The sequence below is a fragment of the Ambystoma mexicanum genome, chromosome 9, assembly GCF_040938575.1.
Source record: "Ambystoma mexicanum isolate Mex_15411 chromosome 9, UKY_AmexF1_1, whole genome shotgun sequence".
Classification (NCBI taxonomy): Eukaryota; Metazoa; Chordata; class Amphibia; order Caudata; family Ambystomatidae; genus Ambystoma; species Ambystoma mexicanum.
Window position 1 is genome coordinate 78106659 of NC_090931.1, and position 22182 is coordinate 78128840.

Genomic DNA, 22182 nt, shown 5'->3' on the forward strand with positions numbered 1-22182 from the left:
TCTCAAGTCAAACTCCAGAATGTTACTTCTGGCACTGCCAAGCTTGAGACCAGGTGGCTAGTCAAGAAAAGACTGTGTGCAAAGGTGAATGTTGTTGGTAAGGGAATGGCGGAGAGGTCAAATAATATGCAACAATTGTGTAAATAAATAAATAAAAATATAAAAATTCTTCCACCGTGGGTCATGCCGTGAGCGAGTGCACCCATTTATAAAGCGCACACTCCAGCGTAGCTCGACACGGTGCCTTACTTGGTTGGGGGTGGGGGCGGCTATTAGAATGCATACCCATCTGTAATGAGAAAATAGACTTGGGCTCTTTAATGTATGAGAGGCTGGTGTGGATGCACAACAAACATTTATTTATTTATTGGGTATTTACAAGGCACCTATACAACAAAATAGTGTTGCCAGGCGCTACAAGACAAAAGGGCAGTAAATAAGCAGTAACTAGAACAATAAATAAACAATAGCCGTCCTACTAGGCCTTGTGACATTCGGAACGTATAAGTGCAGTGACGAGAGGTGCAGGAGATGGGGGGGGGGGGGCTCTCAGGGGGGAAGGGGAGGATCAGGGTATTGGCAAGTGCCAATGGTAGCCCCAGGAGGGGAAGTGCCATAGGGTGCCAGGGGAGGAGGTCACTGGCTAAGCGCTAGGTTAGGTCGGAGGTGTCCCAAGAGGGGGGGATGTCCAGCAATCACACGGGGGGGCGGGGTGGGCGCTGGTGTCGACTGGGCAGAGGGACTGGTAGCCAATAAGACTGATGAAGGACCAGGTCGCCAGTCTCAGCAGCAGTGGGGGAATTGGCGGGGGAGGGGGGAGAAGAGGGAAAGAGGTAGAGAAAAGAAGAGTTTTGAGAAGTTTCCAGAATTTAAGGAGATCCGGCTCAAGTCTGAGAGGGGCAGGGAGGCTGTTCCAAATGGAGGCACCAGCTGAAGAGAGAGGTCCACCCCCCCCCCCCCAAATCTCTGATTGGAGAAGCGGTTGATCAGCAGAGAGTTGGAACTAGAAGATTGAAGGGATCTAGCAGGGAGGTATTTTGGGAAAGTTGGAGATAGCGGATTTCCAGGCCCCAGAAAGCCTTGTGGATGATGGAGGGTCTTGAATTTGATCCTCACAGGCCACCGGGTGCCAGCAGAGAGAATTTAGAGCTGGAGAGATGCAGTTCATGGGCTTTAGGCCAAGTATAAGTCTTGTAGCCCTAGTCTGGTTTAGTTGAAGGGGGCGAAGGGAGGAAAGGGGAAGATTGAAGAAGAGGCTGTTGCAGTAGTCCAGCCTGGAGAGGACCAGAGCTCTGAAGACACTGAGCTTCTGGTGGAAAGTGAGGAAAGGGAGAATGACTCTAGGGAGGTGATGTTGAAAGTTGGGTTTATAGGCAAGGTCCAAGATGTGAGGGGTTATAGAGAGAGAAAGAGAGAAGAGTCGAAGAGGACCCCAGGGTTTTTGGCTCGCAGGGTGGGTAGGGTAGAGGACCCTAGGGGGGCGGCCAGAGGGCTGGTCTGTCCTGTGTGCATGACATTCTGAAATGACGCATCCGTACATAAGATTACAACACAATGAGCCCTTAGGGCACAACATGCACTAGCTACAGGCTTAGCTAGCTGACCACCACACCACGATCATGCACAATTCAACTGCAGCATTACCACACAAACAGGCAGCACTAAGAGACAGTCTGCTGAAGTCTACCCATTTCTTAAACTGTTCTGCATGTCACATTACCAGGCTCAGACTGGCCTACAGGGCAATGCCCAAACCAAAAACACAAAATGCTAGCGTGGGCCATTTTTGTGGTCAAAGCAGGCCACTTTTTTGACCAACGTAGGCTAGTTTGATGAGTTACTTCACTATAGGCTAGTAGTTTTGACCATTATTACTGAAAAATATTCTTTAAAATTGCACAATGTGCATCATGTTATCCCAAATTTATCCTGCTTGGATACTGTTCAAACAGTCTGTCACTGAAGGAATGAATTGCCATTTGCAAGTGTGGGCCACTTTTTCATTGGTGCCCGAGACAGTTTTATGGCCCAGTCCAGCCCTGCACGTCATGGGCATGCTTTCCATTCTGCAAGATGGTGAATGCCATGTATTGCTCAAGGTCAGACTAGGGTTTTTTCTAAACCACAGAATCCTGAAAGCTTCCAGAGCCAGACCGCCCCTAGTGCTAGGAGGCCATACAGTACCGATGGTGCAGGAGAACTCTACTCATTATTTGACAGTGCCGAATAACAATGATTTGCAAAGGGAAACCCAGGAGTGGATAAGCGCCACCTAGCATAAGCAAAGCTTGTTAAAATACTGAAGAAGAAGGCAACAAAGACAAGATAAGATATTTTGTGAGGCAACATACAACAATCCTCTATAAGAGTGTTTCAGTATAGCAGTTTAAACCAATCTTTTTTTATGGTTTGTTACAGATTTGGCTTCTAAAAGTAAAACAGCAGAACGAAAAGTTAATGTTATGAATAATGGGCAACATTCTAATTTAACAAAACAATATTATTAAAATATAATGACTATGAAAAGGTAATTATACAGGATTCTCGATTAATGTGATTCACAGAAGAATACAGATGATGGGAAAAGACAGAGGAATAGGATTCATAAAAGGATATAGGAAGCAAGCCAGTGGATTAATTTGCCCCAAAATCAAATAGATCCAAAGCTCCTGAAGAATGAACTGGCAATAACTGAAGAAGAACAGAAACATGTTGAGCTTCATTGTAGAACAGTGCACCGTTATATTTTGTATAATGGAAAGTTAGTCTTTACTAGGAGTCACTATGTATGTTTCAGTTCAGATGGGAAAGGGTGTCAAATCACGTGTAAACAGAGGGGTCACAAATGAAAAGTATGGGGGATAAACAATTAAAATGTTTTTCTCTGCAGCATTTTATTAATGTTCTTTTGATAAATGTTTTAATATTTTTAAGAATAAACAAAGTCAAATTGGTGATAAAATATTCAGTGGATCAATAATTAAAAAGGCAGTAACAATACGGGGTGCAATGTATCTCTAAGCAGCAGCAACTGACATAGCCAACCAGAAACCACATCGTAACAACAGCGTTACCACGCGGACAAGACGCAGCAAGGGATAGCCAACTATGTTCTGCAGGACATATGACAACGCCCAAGTGCAGCGTATACACATCCCAAAAACATACCATTCTGGGTTTCTAAGAAACCCACTCAGCGGGTCAGCCGGGATACAAGAAGCCAGGGCAGACAGGTCCTCCATAGCTTTCATTTATTTATTTATATAGCGCGCAGACAGCCCAGGGGCATTGTGGCGCTGTTACTTGCAGGAACTTAGTTACAGGTGGTACAAGATTGGTAGCAGTCGTTGGCACACTATGATTTCTACAAACAGTTTAGTCATTACAGCTCATGCCTCTTTGGTTATTACATTATAATCAGTTTGTTGGCACGCATGGTGCTGCGAGAGACCTTATGTGAAGAGGATGGCTTTCGTAGCTTTCCGGAAGGCAATGAGGGAGGGCTCGCCTCGGATTGTGGGAGGTAGGGCATTCCAGTGTGATGGTGCGAGATAAGGGAAGCTGGAACCTCCAGCTCTGGCTCTTTTTACCAGTGGCACACAGAGCATGTTGGTATATGGTGAGCTGGTTGGCCTTGTGGAGGGCCCCCCTGAGATACAGCGTAACCTTCAGCAAGTCTTGGCCGATTAGCCAACCACGCTGTGCATCCGAGATGCCATTTCAGATCTTCCGCTGGAAGGGCCTACAATTCCTAGCATGCATTGCACTGCCGGAGGAAAACAGGGGTGGGTTGATGGCTTCCTACAGACATTGATCCAGTTGGTGGGTATATGCTTTGTTTTGTTTGCGAGTAGCTAGTGTCAGGCAGCTAACATGCTTTGAGAGTAATGAAGTCCGAGGAGGTGCAGACACCAAAGAATCTCACTGTATCATTTATAATTGGTTATTTATAAGGCGCTGAGAACCAGAGGTTTCTAAGCGCTTTGTATTTGTGTGTTGGACAATGGTGAAGAAAATGTAATGGCTGGTCTATGAAATAACTATAGTGCCTTTTAATCAAAACGTCTAGGTTACAAGGCTCAGAAAAGCAGACTGGGTGGGTTTCTCAAGGTCTGAAGATTAAAAAGAGCGCTCCAAGTCAAGAAGAGCATTCCAGGGATGCACACATACGAACAAGGGAAAAAAAAAACACTGTCACCTGCAGCTGAAGAGAGACACCCAGAGTCCCAACTAGCAGCATGCCATCAGGGTCACCTAAACCCAATCCTGGTTTTTCAGCCAACACCACTTAGCATTCCGGGATATTTGCTTTTCCATTATAAGTTATGCTATCTTGCATTTGTATAGCGCCTACTGCCACAGTTCATGGCGTCAAAGCGCGTTTGCCTGTCAGAGAGGCAAAGAAACAGTTTGATAAAACATTCAGTAGTGGTAGGGTGGAGCAAAGTCGGGTAGATAATCGTGCTGAGGGGGAGGGATACACAAGGTTCTCAGGAAGGGATGAGAAGGAAAAGGTGGAGGAGCTATGTGCACAATTGGTGCAAATTGATTGTGGGACTCAATACTACGAGATCCAGCACCAAAATGAGAGGCACCTTTAGATGGAGGTGCTCGCTGCGCCAGGGGGGTATGTCTGGATATACTCACTGCATGGTGAGCCTGGGGCACATTGAAACCATGCCTAAGAAAATACAGGCAACACAGGCCTTCTGTTTACTTCCCCAAGGCCCACAACCGCATTTGGCAGGGGTTGTATGTCAGAAATCCGAACGAGTCCATTTTAGAAACAGCTCCCTGAAAAGCGCGCAAAGAAACCGCACACATATTAGTTGGTTCATTTATTTAAGAATGGGCCTATACGTTCCAACAGGCAAAACAGTATTGGTACACCATGCCCCTACCCCCAAACAAACAAAAAAACATGGTCGAGAAAGCAGCTATTGAGGGCATGCTGGGGCTAGCTGACAGCCAGAAAAAGCTCCTTGGTTACTAAGGCTGTAGTAGGCCCTGGAAACGTTTCCCACCGCCTCCCTGCTTCTGGGCTCCACAGTTCCTCGAGAGCAGATGGCAGCAGATACGATTAAAAACAGGCAGCCATTCAGCCACTTTGTTATGGTGGCACTGGGGTGCCATAACCAGCTTAAGCCATTTCATTTTACAAAAGCCTAGAAAGCAATCGAAAGCTGAAGCTCAGCGGCCTAATTCCTATTGGCGGTTTATGCTACACGACCAAAGCGCGGCGTAACCAGGATTGTCCAACAAGCGGGGCCGGAAGCTAATGTAGTTGGGCCCACCGCAGTGACATTAACATCTATAAGTGGCCACACATTGCTGTTAAGTGGGCATTTACAGATTTTGGGTGGGCTTGGCCTGCTCAGGCCCTACCCTGTCTACGCCTCTGCATTTAAATACAGCAATGGCGCGGACGGACTCAACCATTGTAAAGGAAAGCTGCTCAGAGGAGTTGCCATCATTAGAACCGATTCAAGATTCAAAGCGTTTGTTTGTGTTTGGTGGTTATTTCCAAGTGGGTGGTCATATGCCCAGGTGTGGGTCATTTTACTGCTGTATTGCATTTGTCATTATATAGCGCCATTTCCCCATTTGTATGGCCTCAATGTGGTTTGTGGTTGGAATGCCCTTAGGGACCGAATTACATGGATGTGAAAATTCTAAGAGTTTACTTAAGATGCATGTGTGCATTCTGCCGGGTTAGGGGTTAGGGCCCAATTCTTAAGTGAGTGCGAATTACCAAAAATCTCGTAAAAAGTAGCAACAACATTTTCGGTAATTAACATCTATTCTGAAGGTGGCGCAGTCTTCCGAAGTCGGACTTAACGCGCCACTTTCGGAATATAGGTGCCGGTTGCTAGCAAGGGCTGAAAACAGGCCTAGCAAATGGCACTTTCGTTATCTGTCCTTTTGCATGGGTATTCTTGTGACACTCTTCCAATTTTGTAAGTGTGTGCAACAAGTTGGTGTTGTACAGGAGGAGTGCCACAATAAGAGACTGCTCATGGTGACGGGTTTGTACTTTTAAGTACTGTCCCCTTTGCTGAAATCCCTCACACCTCCACTTTCACAGAGCCCACTCTACTGCACTACGTTCCGGATAGCGCTTAAAAAAGAAAATTGACAATGCACACTCAAGTGCCCCGAGGTCCTGTTGTGATGTTTTTTTTAAAAAAAAATGTGGGCCATTTACAATTACTCCACAATGCCAGGACTATAGAGATTGCCCTTCCCTCTGGCCAGGCCCTGCGATTGTTATGCTTTCGCAAACAGTTTAGTTCAATAACGATTCCCTCGTTATTGAACGAAAGTGCTGGCGAGATTCTGCAATCCGCCTGTTTTCAGAATGGTCGTGGTACCCGAGCATCAAGATATGGCGCAGTGAGACGTACTAATCAACACGCCCACTGCGCCTTCATGAGAATCAGGCCCTTACGGGGCTGGCTAGCTTCACGTCACTGATGAGGCCAAACAAGGTCACAACATCTCTGGGGTTGCTGTTCTCCCATGCTGTGGAGACATGGCCTTGGAGTTCGGGCTGGACTGCTCCCACTGGGAAGACAGGACCTACACTGGTTTGCATCGGGGAAGGGTCTCATTCTGTAATGACCAAGAAGGGAATGGGACACCACGTTACACTTTCGAAGCCCTATAAAAGTGCAATCAAGTTACTGGAAAAAGGGGGTACTGTGAGATGAAAAGACACTGTAATAGTTATTTAATTCAAACAGGATTAAAGATTTAAAAAAATAAATAAATCGAAATACATGAGGCCCAGTGCTTTATCAGACACCAGGAGCTAGAACACGCAGCCCACGTCCAGCCAATATTGCCTGACCCCAACCCACCATCTACCTTCTGGTGGTAAAAAGAATTGAGAAAAAAAAAAACTATTCAACCAGTTGAGCAGAAGAGGATTCGACCAAAACACAAACCCTTTCAGGCGAGTACAAACACTATCAGTAAGAACGCTTTGGCAAAAGTAACTTGTAATCTGCGCTGTTTGCTCGAAGAACTTCAAACGGTAGCCTTGAAGGCAGGTTTTCTGGGCTGCGGGGGTGAGGGGGGGGGCGCGGGAGGTGACTTGACAGCTTTTCTATAAGGGTGTGGCTAATTGCACAGGGGGCTGGTATTGGTCTGATGTAGTTCGATTATTGTAACAGCTTTTCATGCTTCAAAATCTGGCAGAAATTATAGTTTGGAAGACAAAATTCAAAGATGCATTGACGCCCCAGACATATTCCAGCAAAGCACAGATGATGACAATGGCAACCCCTTGGGTGAACCCAGGGTAGGCCCCTTCAGACCGGACAGGGCCCAGATGCTGCCAACCTCCCCCAGGTAAGGGCTCTGCAACCCTTGGTTCACTAGATGGTTTGTACTACAACACCCATCAGCACAGTCATTTGGGGGAGACCATGGGAGCCATAGTCCACACACCCAGAGGACCTCAGAAAGGACCCACCGGGCTCAGATCCAAGACACCCTTCCCACCCAGCCAATCTCAGGAGTGCCAATGCACACGACCTCACCCCTCAGATCCACCCCGTCGGCAGAGGGAGCACGAGCCGTCCCCACAAACAACACGGGTCCCCAGAATCACTCCAATCCAAAAAAGATTCTGCAAGCGGGACATGATCCGGCAGAAAGCCAATGATACCCGGGCCCTTTGAACTGAAATACGCCAAAGCAACGGTCAATTCCCAAAAATGATCACTTCTCTTGACAAAAAAAAACTGCCACATACAGGCTAAGCGGGGCGCTCAAAATAAATTTGAACTCGGCTGGGCCCGCTACTACCAAACTCGTCTCCTGGCTCCGAGGCTGGACCGAGTGAATGCCAATTGGTGTAAACAGCTAGGATATCCAGAGCAGAGCTGGTGGCAGAAGGAAAGGCTTTCGGGAAGAGGGACCGTGAAAGCAGGTTGGCTACATGAGACAGCGCGACTGCAGAGGGAGTGACAGTATAAGCATGGCCGCACGTACGCACAAATTCATGGTGAGGAACGGCAATTTGATGAGTGTTCTTCGTATCCTTAGTGTGAATTCAGCAGCTCCTTCTTAAAATACTCTGCGTGGGTGGGTGTATTGTTGTATTATGGGTCCAAGATGCGCCCAAGTATTCCCGTGGAGTAGGAGCCAGAATCAAGAAGGAGCGTGAACATCTAGTCCACCCCGATCCCTCCAATCAAAATCCTGCAGTTGCCCGGTGTACATAAAACAGCCTCGTCAAGGTTGGGGATGTAAGGAGAAGCCTAGAAGCGGCTCCCCAATGCTAAGCAATGATGATAGTAGTTTTCTAGAATGCTTGGGTTGCTTAGCAAGTTGAAACAACCAGCCCCACTGGTTCTCGGGAATGTGCTTGGCGTCCCGTAGGCTTTCGAGGTCACGCCAGAGCAAGAGACCTTTATTGTCTTGTAAGTAAATCAGATTCAGAGTTTAAAAGTGTCCTAGAGAACAGGGGTAAACATGTCAAGTTGCTGGCTACTAGCCGGGCATAAAAAGTCACCCGCTACCTAAATTCTCCACATACGCTCTGCTTGCCCATTCTCGCCAGCTGCTGGTGCATATTTTGAGGCCTGCTCTAGAAGTAGAGGTCATTAGTGGTGCTACAACAGAGCAGCTTTTTATAAGTTGTTCAAGCACAAATAAATGTACTACTTAGCAATTCATCTCACAACGTACCACAACCTCCATTCCATAGAATCAAGACCTGAGGCAGCCCAGACTCATTCACAGAAAAGGTGGGTGCAGAAAATCAGGACATGAAATCGGCCAGACCAACCAAAGATCTGCTGCTACCCCCATGCCCCCAAAAACCAAACACAGAGGCCAACCATATGCAAACCCGTCAAATTCACCAACCACTTGGTCAAGACAGAACAAACCCCCAAAGTCTGCCACCACTCAATGTTACACACCTATAAAGCAATCGTGGATACCGGAGAACGCAACCAGTGCCACCCCATTCCAGGAGTGTGCTGGAAATGTAAGATTGGGGAAAGCATTACTACACTCCAATGCCTTAGTGGGCCCAGAGCAGCCAGAGTTCCGCCTGGGGCACGGAACCGAACCTGCACGGATCTCTGTGTCGAATCACCTACTAGATTCAGCAGGCCCAGGCTCGTTCGAAACGTTGATCACGCTCAGCCGATCCGCTGCCTTCCTTACAGTGGGCCGCAACATCCTTCTACAGCACGTGACCAACATCTACCCCTCCTGCGCGTGGTTAAGTCCCCGCACCCCCGCTTTAAGATTTGTGTCTGGCTACTCATGGGTGTACTTTTAAGGGGGGGGCACAAGGGTGTTTGTTTCACACCCCCCCCCCCCCAACTTGTGTGGCACACTATTTTGTCCAGCTCATTCGGCAGGGTCCCCCTTTCATTTAGATGGCATGTCCCCTACAATATTTTCTGCAAAGTTACTCCATTACTAGTAGGCATTTCTACACTGATGATACACCTCCCCCCGCCCCCCATCTACCCAAAGGTTACAGGGTAATATTTCTACATCCCACATCTCCCCAAAGGTTATAGGGTAATTTATATTTACCCAAAGGTTATAGAGTAATATTTCTACACTGATTATACATTCCACATCTACCCAAAGGTTATTTACCCAAAGGTTATAGAGTAATATTTCTACACTGATTATACATTCCACATCTACCCAAAGGTTATAGGGTAATTTATATTTACCCAAAGGTTATAGGGGAATATTTCTACACCGATGATACACCCCACATCTACCCAAAGGTTATAGGGGAATATTTCTACACCGATGATACACCCCACATCTACCCAAAGGTTATAGAGTAATTTTTCTACACTGATGATACACCCCACATCTACCCAAAGGTTATAGGGTAATATGACCGATCTGTTAATGCGTCAGACTTCAGTCAAACAAAAAGTAAAAATCGGGGGAACCGCCTCACACGGAACAACAGTAAAAATGGAAATCCTCGTCCTTGCCCTGACAAATCTCCTCACTTTGTCCCCCAAACTTTCTTTTGAGGAAAAGTCCCTAAAAAAAAAAAAAAAAACGCGTGCAGAATAGGTTCATCTGGGGCACCAACCTCTGCACGATTTCAAGGACCGGTGCCGTGGTCAAATCAGCTTTCATTCAAACCAAACCCCACAAAAATGTAATCCCTCCATACCAACAGAAAGCCATCCAGTGGTGGTAGGAGGCTCCTGCAAGGCCCTCGCTGTTGGTCTGCCAACCAATCACATGACTGATTGCATAAGTCGGAAAGGCTGCAGGTAGGCCCATCTTTCGCTTAAAGAAAGACTAACCAGATAGCAACCATCTCAAAGCCATTTATTGGCTTCCCATGCAGGCCGCGACCTCCTTCAATATCGAACAATTGGTTATCGCTGCACCGTACAACCGACGGGATAAGATCTCACAATAGCAACCCAACAGATCCCATGCTCCACCTAACAGCACCCAGAACAAAAGTATGACGAGATGGAACAGGCGACCGCCAACGTCACTCCCAACATCTGACAGACAACCAGATGACAAAATTGAAGACCCATCTGTTCCAACAATACACCCAGCAGCAACCACAACTGGAATCTGCAGAAAGCTCCCAGTAGCCGTTGAGCTAGGTTCTTAGTGCTCGACAAATAAATAAAAAATGAAGGCCGCTGAAATCATTGGTTGTTAAATATATGTTTTCTTCATCAAGCACTTTCCTTAACAACATGGGAACGTATTTCAGCCCCCCCCTCTATTAACAAAATATGAACATGTAGGTTTCATACTCCAACAGGGAGGCATCACCCATTACTATTCAGAAGGAACACGATCAAGGATAGGTTTGCTGCCCCAACATTTGTCAAATTTCTGGGATCACAGGATTCGAATTTGCTGGGAGCCATTTAGCTCTGGCTTCCCCCCTAAGAGAGCTCTCAATAAGATTAAAAACAACTGTTACTGTGTGCTACTTTTGGCTCCCCATGCCAACTGGTGCCTTATAATTATAAATGGCTATTTATAACGCTCTTAATACCCAGAGGTTTCTAAGCGTGGACCCGGGGATCGAACCAGTGTTGCTCTGCATCATCTTGCTTCCAAGGCGAGCGCGTTGCCCCCGTGCTATCCTCCCTTGCAAACATGAACATGTGACATTAGCTTGTTCTCAGACTGTAAATAAAGAGTATTAGGAAACCTCTAAGTATAACCAGCCATACATAATGGGCATAAAGTTAAATGTGGCATCTCGTGTGCAAGTTAGATTTGCAGAGCGCTGTGTACTCACTCTTGGTTCCCCAATGGTAGCTCCTGCCTACAGGGCGATGCCCGACACCCAGGAGCTGGTTTTAGCCGCTACTCATCGAATCTTAATCAAACCCTGAATCCTCCGGACTCCAACTGATCTATGTAGTACAGAGTTAGGGTTTCCTCATCTTTTCAATTCTACCCTCTTCTATGGCTCCTCTGTCCTCAATTTTAGAGGGATGCGGCGGTCACCGTTTGCCTCGGTCTTCCCCATGACCTGTGATTTTGTGAGTGTAGTTAGATTTTCGATGCAAGGGTGTTTCCACTCATTACAGAAGAGCAGTTTTCAAAGAAACAAAATACTTCCAACTGCAAGCTCCAGAGTTTCTCTCTTTGGATTACAGAACTCCCAAGCGACCCAAGAGGAAACGCTGCTGTAATTTTCAAATTAAAAATCCACAATTCCACATTATGATTCAAACAAACAATGAATAGTCCATACATTCATTAACTCCACTCAGTTCCAATTCTGCTACCAGAACAATCCTATCTGCTTCTCTCCAATGCAAAGGTCCAGATTGAACCCCATCACCTGGGTGTTTTCCCTCAAAACCATGCCTTGCCCTAGGGGGGTTGAAATGTCCTGCACAAATGACTACAAGAGAAGCGTTCAAGCCCCATTTTTCTTTATTGTATTCCTTTAATCACAAAATACACATCATGAAGATGCTAAGAGAAAGTTAAAATAGTACACGCATAGTTACCCAATAGGAAAACAAAATGAATTAAGAGAAGGGTCATCGATTTAAGTCCAATACATCAAGAGAGGTTCTCCCTCAAGGTCCATTAATTGGATTGGTTCAGTGTGCACACAGCAGTTAGTAATACCACAAATAGAGCAGCATATAACAAACAAAAAAAGATCAATAGTACATTCACATCAGATATTGAATACTACCAGTTGTAGTCTGGAGACAGTGAATCCACAGACAATTCAAATAAAAAAAATTAAATTCTGAATAAGTCCAAATTTTGCAGATCGCATCAAGTTAAATAAAACTGAAATGAGATCCATCCCCTGCCAAGTATCATCCGTTTACCAGGTCTACAAATCCAGTGATTTCATGAAACCTGCCAGGACCAACCCTTCCCGGATAGCAAAGTTTTCAAGACAATGCTTCCTTATCATATCTTCATCATAAAGGAATGGATTAATTGCAAGTGGCCACAGATATTGGGTTCTTAAGCCCTGTAGTGGGAGGCATTCAAGCACTGGATGCCTTAAGGTTTCCAGTTTTGCCATACAGAACCTACAAGTAGCTGAATCCGCCGTGATAAGCAATCTCCTAAACTGGATTTCCCTGGTTGGGAGTAGGTTCCACCTAACACTTAGTAGGCTACCCCTGTAGTGACGATTTGGAAATTGTAACAGGATCCTAGTCAGAGTTCCTCTTCGTCTATGTTCATGCGTCAGGAGGCTCGTAGACAGATAAGAGTGAAATATATCGGTATTCTGAGACCAATCAGTCAAATAAGGCTCGCTTAGCCTTTGTAGGGTTCGAGATCAGCGTTTCCACAGACAAACCAGTCCCATTTAAGGTACATGCAGGCTGAGTTCAGAAGGCCATTAATACTGATGAATGGTCCCGATTTCTACTCATTAGTTGGTATAGGGAATCAGGGATGGACGCACTGATTTTTGAGTAGAGAACAACAAGGGTGGCCCATTGTACCCGTGCCCACAGCAACACCATGCCCAGCTCAAAACAGATGGCTGAGATCGGAAACGCGTTAGGCACTCCAAGTATTCTCCTCCAAATTTTTCCCTCAATTCTGCTCAGGATTTTACACAAATTATCAGATCTTAATTCTAAACCATAGGTCAATGTAGGCACAATTATATAAACAGTATAAACAATACTTCAAATGGCCAATTGCAAAGGTTGTGAAAGCTGCAGCGGAACGTTTTAAAACAATACCCCCCTGCTGTCAGATACCGATACAACTGAGACAAGCATTGGCAATGCCTGGGCTTTTGTGTGAGCATGGGAAAGGCACTTGCCAGGCACAGGCATAGTGGTATTAACTGGCCACTGATGGTACCAGGTGATAAAATGGTGCGAGTACCTGGGCATCTAATAGCAGCGCCTGGCAAATGCCCAATACTTAGACACAAGCCAAAAGTGTTGACCTTGCCACCGTTTGTTTTCACCCGGGCTTCAGTGAATGACACGCAGAGTGCTTATAAATTGAGTGGCTGGAGGCAGACCTGGTTAAGACATCTTTATTACACCAGTAGAGGCTTACAACTCCAATTAAGTCATTAACTCTCAGAAGACTTCTTTAAAATAAAAAAAATAAAACTGGCAGGCACCTCCAGTGCAAAGTTTGATGGCAAGGCTTAATTAAAGGAAGCCCAAAGAGTTCCCATGGGGAGGTGTTTTGGGCAGGGGGGGTCAGGAACTGAGTGGGAATGGTAATAGGGATTAGCATGGCCATGGGCAGTCAATGGGTGGGCACCTGCAAGCTGTGTGTCCCTCCTCATATGCCATTCCTCCCCTGCCCGCACTTGAATGCAATAGTTTCGGCTTATAGCGGTTGCAAGCGACGCCTAATGGCCCAAACTAACAAGGAACGGTTCCAAGAAGTGTTTAATAACTGTGTTCTGGATTTCCCGCGGTGGCTTCATCTGCTCGCGCCAACCTTTCTTTCGGGTTTTTTGCCCTCCAGAAGCACACCTAAGCAGATCGTTAGGGGGTAACTAAGCACAGCTATTGGCAGTGTATTGCAGAGAGCTAACTGCAGAGCCTGGTGGGAAGAGTGCCAAGTAAGTGCAAAGCGGGATTTGCTCATTGAAATGCTCATAATTCCTGAAGTTAGAGGCCTAGCATTGGTGGAGAGCCTCCCCTCTTAGGAATGTTACGTCATTGAGATTCCTACCACACTCCACTGCCATTCACACAGTCTCCAGGCAGACCTGAAAGACTGGGTGGGGGGTACAAGGGACCACGCTAGATCCTGTTAATTAGGGAAAATAATGGGTCTACGACATCAGTGCCGTACACCTGGTACTATTAGTCCAACAATGCGGCCACATAGGATTGCTTGGGCCACAGGGAGGTGAAGTGGTTTGCGGAGGATCACACAATTTCAAACAGAGAAGCAGGGCGTTAAAGGGCAGGTCTCCTGCTAATGGGGTCCACACCTCCCACCAGTTTGATAAACCAGCTACTGGATTGAAACTGCTGCTGTGTAATTCTGACTATAAATGCAGGATTGCAAGTACCAGAATGCAAACTTAAAACCAGAACTGGACTAGTAGCTCCTGAACGGGATGGATAATGTTGGCATGTGTGTCTTGGTGCCAAGGGTTACCGGGGAGTTGGGGGAACCACAAAAGACACCATCCTAGGGTAGGCTGCCAGTTTAAGTAAAGGGTAGGGGGCGCGGGAACTGCCCACGATTCTGGTTTTATGTCTGCCATCTGGCACACACAGTCATGACTAGAAACAGTGGCCAACGAGGCACATTCCTGAGCGCTCGCCGCCCCTCCCCCCGGCACCTTGAGGGGGGATTACATGTTCGCACAGCAGCAGTCAGAACCGAACTGCTTCAGGCACCGGGCTGAACCACCCCCCACCACCACACTGGATGCCAGGACGGAGTTAGTCATCCTGGGGGGGGGGGGGGGGGCGAAGCTTCAGCAGAACCGGTTGATCTTTGATGTGAGCAAACCCAGAGACCCCTTTGTTTCTTTTCCCCCTGGGGAACCACGACACTGGTCCCACGACTTTGTAAACACACCCTCATTACAGGCCGTATTTTGGCCCCCTGCTATTGTTGATCTCAGAATCCTGGGCACCCACGAACCCAAACATCAAGCGTGAGAAGGAGGGAGAGAAGAGCGATCCCCCCCCCCCCCCGCTCAGATGCACCCAAATAACTCGAAGGTCTTACGCTGAACACTTGAAAGGTCTGCACACTTAAAAAACACTAAGTAAAGTGGCCATGTTTAGGATGGATTCCTGCAAAATGTTTAATTGTATTGTTTTTAAATGATGCTCCGACGCTTCCGGTGGCTGCTAAGCAAAGGCGCCCGCAGGCACTGAAAGGCGTTCGTCAAGTTTCCGCCTGTGTTGCTGTTTATTTAATTGATAGTTTTGTATAGCGCCGCTTTTCAAAACCAATAGCCCCCGGGCGCGTTAGCAGACTTAAGCAGTTCAGTGTATTAATTCACTGTTTGAAGTGTTCCCATGTCACCTCCCAACAGCTCCCGCACTCAGGGATAACGTTGCATTCTGGGAACTGTAGTCCAACAACTCGAAGGAGCGAATAAACTCCAAGTCCCACAATACAATAATAAGAAAAAACAGGACAAGGGGATACAGGACAATTTGAGATACTGGGAGAGGCGTAATCTAAAATAATGAGCAAAGCCAACATTAAAAGTCAGTGCAATACATTCATGGGACACTCAGCTAGGAACCACACACCAATGTGAAAACAAACATCAATTACACCGCCAACATCTCCCAACCACGTGTTCATCATTAATCGAGAACCACAACACCAGTAGCAAACACAACACACCAGCAGCAACATGTGGGCACACTGAAAACACGCAGCCAAGACTGACACGACCACCACCAAATAACTGATGCCCGACCAGGGCATAGAACACAAAACACACACCAGCAACGTGAAAATACACCCTGTGCACAAAGCAATTACCACCACAGCGACACTGTGCACACGGTAACTACTACACCACAGCCACGCCTCAAAATACAACACGGCAAACAACTGGAACTGAAAACAGAACACGACGAGCACACCCGCCGCAGAAAGCCTAAGCCTACACATGAGCGGCATGGAACATGCCGACCCTGAGAACAGAGCCCTGCACAGGCACAGCAGGCAGGCTGAAGGCACAACACACTGCCGCCATCACCACGAGCAGAGAGGCCGGCGCTGGCATCTCACACTCACCCTTCCAGAGCGGTGGCCCCCGGGACCCTCCCCACGCCGGACGGGGGTCTTCCGTTTCCAGAGATGCCCCTTTCTTTCAAGATGTGTGTCCGCAATCCTCGGAGGCGAGTGTGGTGGGCTCCGCGGCGGCAATCCCACATCCAGCAGAGGGCTTTGTGCGACTGCAGAAAGGGGTGTGCCTGTGCCAGCTAAAGTGGGGGGGGGGGGGGTGCGAACGCTGTATGGCAGCGGAAAGTTGTCAATGTGGAGGGGAGGGGGCGGCTTCTGCGAGGGAAACGGGCTGCTTGCTGGAGAGGAGGAGGGGAGGGACTGAGAGGGGGACCCGCCCCAGCTAGCGGTATCCACAGACAGACACACACTCACACAGCAGCAGCACCACCACCCTCCCCCTGTCTGGACCGGGCCCTGCAGGGCGACAGCACAGGGGAGATAAAAGCCGGATCCAGGCAGAAGGAAACACCAGCAGGCGGGCATGTGCTGCCAGCGGACCCACCCACACCAGCAGGCAAGCATGTGCTGCGAGATTACCCACACCAGCAGGCAGGCATGTGCTGCCAGCGGACCCACCTACACCAGCAGGCAGGCATGTGCTGCGAGATTACCCACACCAGCAGGCGGGCATGTGCTGCCAGCGGACCCACCCACACCAGCAGGCAGGCATGTGCTGCGAGATTACCCACACCAGCAGGCGGGCATGTGCTGCCAGCGGACCCACCCACACCAGCAGGCAGGCATGTGCTGCCAGAGGATCCCCCCCACCAACAGGCAGGCATGTGCTGCGAGAATACCCACACCAGCAGGCGGGCATGTGCTGCCAGCGGACCCACCCACACCAGCAGGCAGGCATGTGCTGCCAGAGGATCCCCCCACCAACAGGCAGGCATGTGCTGCGAGATTACCCACACCAGCAGGCGGGCATGTGCTGCCAGCGGACCCACCCACACCAGCAGGAAGACATGTGCTGCCAGAGGAGCCCCCCCACCAGCAGGCAGGCATGTGCTGCGAGATTACCCACACCAACAGGCAGCCGGGCATGTGCTGCCAGCGGACCCACCCACACCAGCAGGCAGGCACGTGCTGTGAGAGGACCCCCCCCACCAGCAGGTGGGTATGTGCTGCCAGCGGACCCACCCACACCAGCAGACAGGCAGGTGCTGTGAGATTACCCACACCAGCAGGCAGGCACGTGCTGCGAGATTACCCACACCAGCAGGCAGGCATGTGCTGCCAGAGGACCCCCCCCCCACCACCAGCAGACAGGCACGTGCTGTGAGAGGATCCCCCCACCAGCAGACAGGCATGTGCTGCCAGCGGACCCACACCAGCAGGCAGGCATGTGCTGCCAAAGGACCCACATCAGCAGGCAGGCATGTGCTGCCAGCGGACCCACCCACACCAGCAGGCGGGCATGTGCTGCCAGCGGACCCACCCACACGAACAGGCCGGCGTGTGCTGCGAGATTACCCACACCAGCAGGCAGGCATGTGCTGCCAGTGGACCCACCCACACCAGCAGGCGGGCATGTGCTGCCAGCGGGCCCACCCTCACCAACAGGCGGGCATGTGCTGCGAAATTACCCACACCAGCAGGCAGGCATGTGCTGCCAGAGGACCCACCCCCCTCCCACCAGCAGACAGGCACGTGCTGCCAGAGGATCCCCCCACCAGCAGGCAGGCATGTGCTGCAAGAGGACCCACACCAGCAGGCAGGCACGTGTTGCCAGAATATCCCCCCACCAGCAGGCAGGCATGCGCTGCCAGAGGATCCCCCCACCAGCAGGCAGGCATGCACTGCGAGAGGACCCACGCCAGCAGGTACGCACGTGCTGCCAGAGGACCCCCCCACCACCAGCAGACAGGCACGTGCTGTGAGAGGATCCCCCCACCAGCAGACAGGCATGTGCTGCGAGAGGACCCACACCAGCAGACAGGCATGTGCTGCCAAAGGACCCACACCAGCAGGCAGGCATGTGCTGCGAGATTACCCACACCAGCAGGCAGGCATGTGGTGCCAGATGATCCCCCCCACCAGCAGACAGGCATGTGCTGTGAGAGGATCCCCCCACCAGCAGACAGGCATGTGCTGTGAGAGGATCCCCCCCACCAGCAGGCGGGCATGTGCTGCCAGAGGACCCACACCAGCAGGCAGGCACGTGTTGCCAGAGGATCCCCCCACCAGCAGGCAGGCATGTGCTGCGACAGGACCCACACCAGCAGGCAGGCATATGCTGCCACAGAACCCCTCACCAGCAAGCAGGCATGTGTGGCGAGAGGACCCACCCCCACCAGCAGGCAGGCACGTGCTGCAAGAGGATCCCCCCACCAGCAGGCAGGCACGTGCTACGAGAGGATCCCCCCCACCAGCAGGCAGGCATGTGCTGCAAGAGGACCAACACCAGCAGGCAGGCATGTGCTGTGGGAGGACCCCCCCTCCACCAGCAGGCAGGCATGAGCTGCGAGAGGACCCACACCAGCAGGCAGGCATGTGCTGCGAGAGGACCCACACCAGCAGGCAGGCACGTGCTGCAAGAGGCCCCAACCCTCCATCAGCAGGCAGGCATGAGCTGCGAGAGGACCCCCCCTCCACCAGCAGGCAGGCATGAGCTGCGAGAGGATCCACACCACTAGGCAGGCAGGCATGTGCGGCGAGAGGACCCACCCGCACCAGCAGGCAGGCATGTGCTGCAAGAGGACCCCCCTCCACCAGCAGGTGGGCAGGAGCTGCGAGAGGACCCACACCAGCAGGCAGGCATGTGCTGCGAGAGGACCCACACCAGCAGGCAGGCAGGTGCTGCGGGAGGATACCCTCACCAGCAGGCAGGCATGTGCTGCGAGAGGACCAACACCAGCAGGCAGGCATGTGCTGCGAGAGGACCCCCATCCACCAGCAGGCAGGCATGTGCTGCGAGCGGACCCACCCACCTGCAGGCAGGCACGTGCTGCGAGAGGACCCACACCAGCAGGCAGGCATATGCTGCGAGATGACCCACACCAGCAGGCAGGCATATGCTGCGAGAGGACCCACACCAGCAGGCAGGCATATCCTGCGAGAGGACCCACACCAGCAGGCAGGCATATGCTGCCAGGGGACCCCCCCACACCAGCAGGCAGGAACGTGCTGCGAGAGGATCCACCCACCAGCAGGCAGGCATGTGCTGCCAGAGGACCCACACCAGCAGGCAGGCATGTGCTGCGAGAGGACCAGCACCAGCAGGCAACCATGTGCTGTGAGAGGACCCCGCCTCCACCAGCAGGCAGCCATGTGCTGTGAGAGGACCCCGCCTCCACCAGCAGGCAGGCATGTGCTGCGAGAGGACTCCCCCTCCACCAGCAGGCAGGCATGAGCTGCGAGAGGACCCACACTAGCAGGCAGGCAGGCATATGCTGCGAGAGGGCCCACACAGCGGGCAGGCATGTGCTTGAAAACTGCCTGCTCCTCACAGGCCTGCTTTGTGCAAGCACGACCCCATATCCTCACCCCCTGCAGAGGGGAGAGGAAGAAAATGAACGAACGGGGCCGAAAGAATAGCTCCATTCCTCTCTAGCTCAGAAGCCCTGCGCCATTCCTGCACCCATTCCCGCAGGACTGCTTGACATAGCTCATACCCTGCATCCTTTCCTGCAGGCCTGCCAGTCACAGCTCGCACCCTGCATCCTTTCCTGCAGGCCTGCCAGTCACAGCTTGCACCCTGCATCCTTTCCTGCAGGCCTGCCAGTCACAGCTTTCACCCTGCATCCTTTCCTGCAGGCCTGCCAGTCACAGCTCGCACCCTGCATCCTTTCCTGCAGGCCTGCCAGTCACAGCTTGCACCCTGCATCCTTTCCTGCAGGCCTGCCAGTCACAGCTTTCACCCTGCATCCTTTCCTGCAGGCCTGCCAGTCACAGCTCGCACCCTCCATCCTTTCCTGCAGGCCTGCCAGTCACAGCTCGCACCCTGCATCCTTTCCTGCAGGCCTGCCAGTCACAGCTCGCACCCTGCATCCTTTCCTGCAGGCCTGCCAGTCACAGCTCACACTCTGCATCCTTTCCTGCAGGCCTGCCAGTCACATCTCGCACCCTGCATCCTTTCCTGCAGGCCTGCCAGTCACAGCTCGCACCCTGCATCCTTTCCTGCAAGCCTGCCAGTCACAGCTTGCACCCTGCCACCATTCCTGCATGCCTGCTAAACATAGCTCATACCCTGCACCCGTTGCTGCAGGCCTGCTAAGCACAGCTTACATCCTGCACCCGTTCCTTCACACCTGCCAGTCACAGCTCATACCCTGCACCCGTTCCTGCAGTCTGGCGAGTCACAGGTCGCACCCTACATCCGTTCCAGCATGTCTGCCAGTCACAGCTCATACCCTGCACCTGTTCCTGCAGTCCTGCCAGTCACAGGTCACAACCTCCATCCGTTCCTGCAGACATGCCAGTCACAGCTCATACCCTGCATCCGTTCTTGCAGGCCTGCAAGTCACAGCTCACACTCTGTATCTGTTCCTGCAGGCCACCCATTCCTGCAGGCCTGCCAGTCACAGCCCGTACCCTGCTCCTGTTCATGCAGGCATGCCACTCACAGCTCACACCCCACATCCATTTCTGCAGGCCTGCTAGATATAGCTCATACCCTAGACCTGTTCCTGCAGTCCTGCCAGTCACAGGTCACAACCTGCATCTGTTCCTGCAGTCCTGCCAGTCACAACGCACGCCCTGTACCCGTTCCTGCAGTCCTGCCAGTCACAGCTCACACCCTGCATCCGTTCCTGCAGGCCGGCCAGTCACAGCTCTCACCCTGCACCTGTCTCTGCAGTCCTGCCAGTCACAGCTCGCACCCTGCACCTATTCCTGCAGTCCTGCTAGTCACAGCTCGCACCCTGCATCCGTTCCTGCAGGCGTGCCCTTCACAGCTCGCACCCTACACCCGTTCCTGCACACCTGCCAATCACAGCTCATACCCTTGCACCCGTTCCTGCAGGCATGCCAGTCACAGCTCACACCCGCATCCATTCCTGCAGGCCTGCTAGATATAGCTCATACCCTGGACCTGTTCCGGCAGGCCTGCTAGACATAGCACATGCCTGTTCCTGTACTCCTGCCAATAACAGCTCTCACCCAGCATCCGTTCCTGTCGGCTTGCCAGTCACATCTCACACCCTGCACCTGTCTCTGCAGGCCTGCTAGACATAGCTCATACCATGCACCCGTTCCTGCAGTCCTGCCAGTCACAGCTTGCACCCTGCATCCGTTCCTGCAGGCCTGCCAGTCACAGCTCGCACCCTGCATCCATCTCTGCAGGCCTGGTAGACATAACTCATACCGTGCACCCTTTCCTGCAGTCCTGCTAGTCATAGCTTGCACCCTGCATCATTTCCTGCAGGCCTGCCAGTTACAGCTTGCACCCTGCATCTGTTCCTGCAGTCCTGCTAAACATAGCTCATACCATGCACCCGTTCCTGCAGTCCTGCCAGTCACATCTCGCACCCTGCATCCGTTCCTGCCGGCTTGCCAGTCACATCTCACACCCTGCACCTGTCTCTGCAGGCCTGCTAGACATAGCCCACACCCTGCACCTGTTCCTGCAGTTCTGCCAGTCATAGCTTGCACCCTGCCTCCATTCCTGCAGGCCTGCCAGTCACAGCTCGCACCCCGCACCCGTTCCTACAGGCCTGCTAGACATGGCTCATAGCCTGCACCAATTCTGCAGTCCTGTCAGTCACAGCTCGCACCCTGCATCCGTTGCTGCAGGCCTGCCAGTCACAGCGCATACCCTGCACCCATTCCGGCAGGCCTGCCAGTCACAGTTCACACCCTGCACCCATTCCTGTAGGCATGCCAGTCACAGCTTACACCCCGCATCTGTTCCTGCAGGTATGCTAGACATAGCTCATAACCAATATCCGTTCCTGCAGTCCTGCCAGTCACAGCTCGCAACCTGCACCCGTTGCTGCAGACCTGCCAGTCACAGCTCACACC

The 22182-nt window shown here is 51.1% G+C and overlaps 1 protein-coding gene across 4 annotated transcripts in view; it reads right to left on the reverse strand.

Moving 5' to 3' along the window:
• Positions 1-16504, reverse strand: part of ST3GAL4 (ST3 beta-galactoside alpha-2,3-sialyltransferase 4) — an 866978-nt gene extending 850474 nt beyond the window's left edge. For 2 of the 4 annotated variants that reach the window (XM_069614189.1, XM_069614186.1), the window contains exon 1: positions 16231-16504. The gene's annotated coding sequence lies outside the window, so the exon portion shown is untranslated. The remainder of the gene's footprint in view (positions 1-16230) is intronic. The other 2 variants (XM_069614187.1, XM_069614185.1) reach the window with 1 other exon arrangement.
• Positions 16505-22182: the final 5678 nt, after the last annotated feature.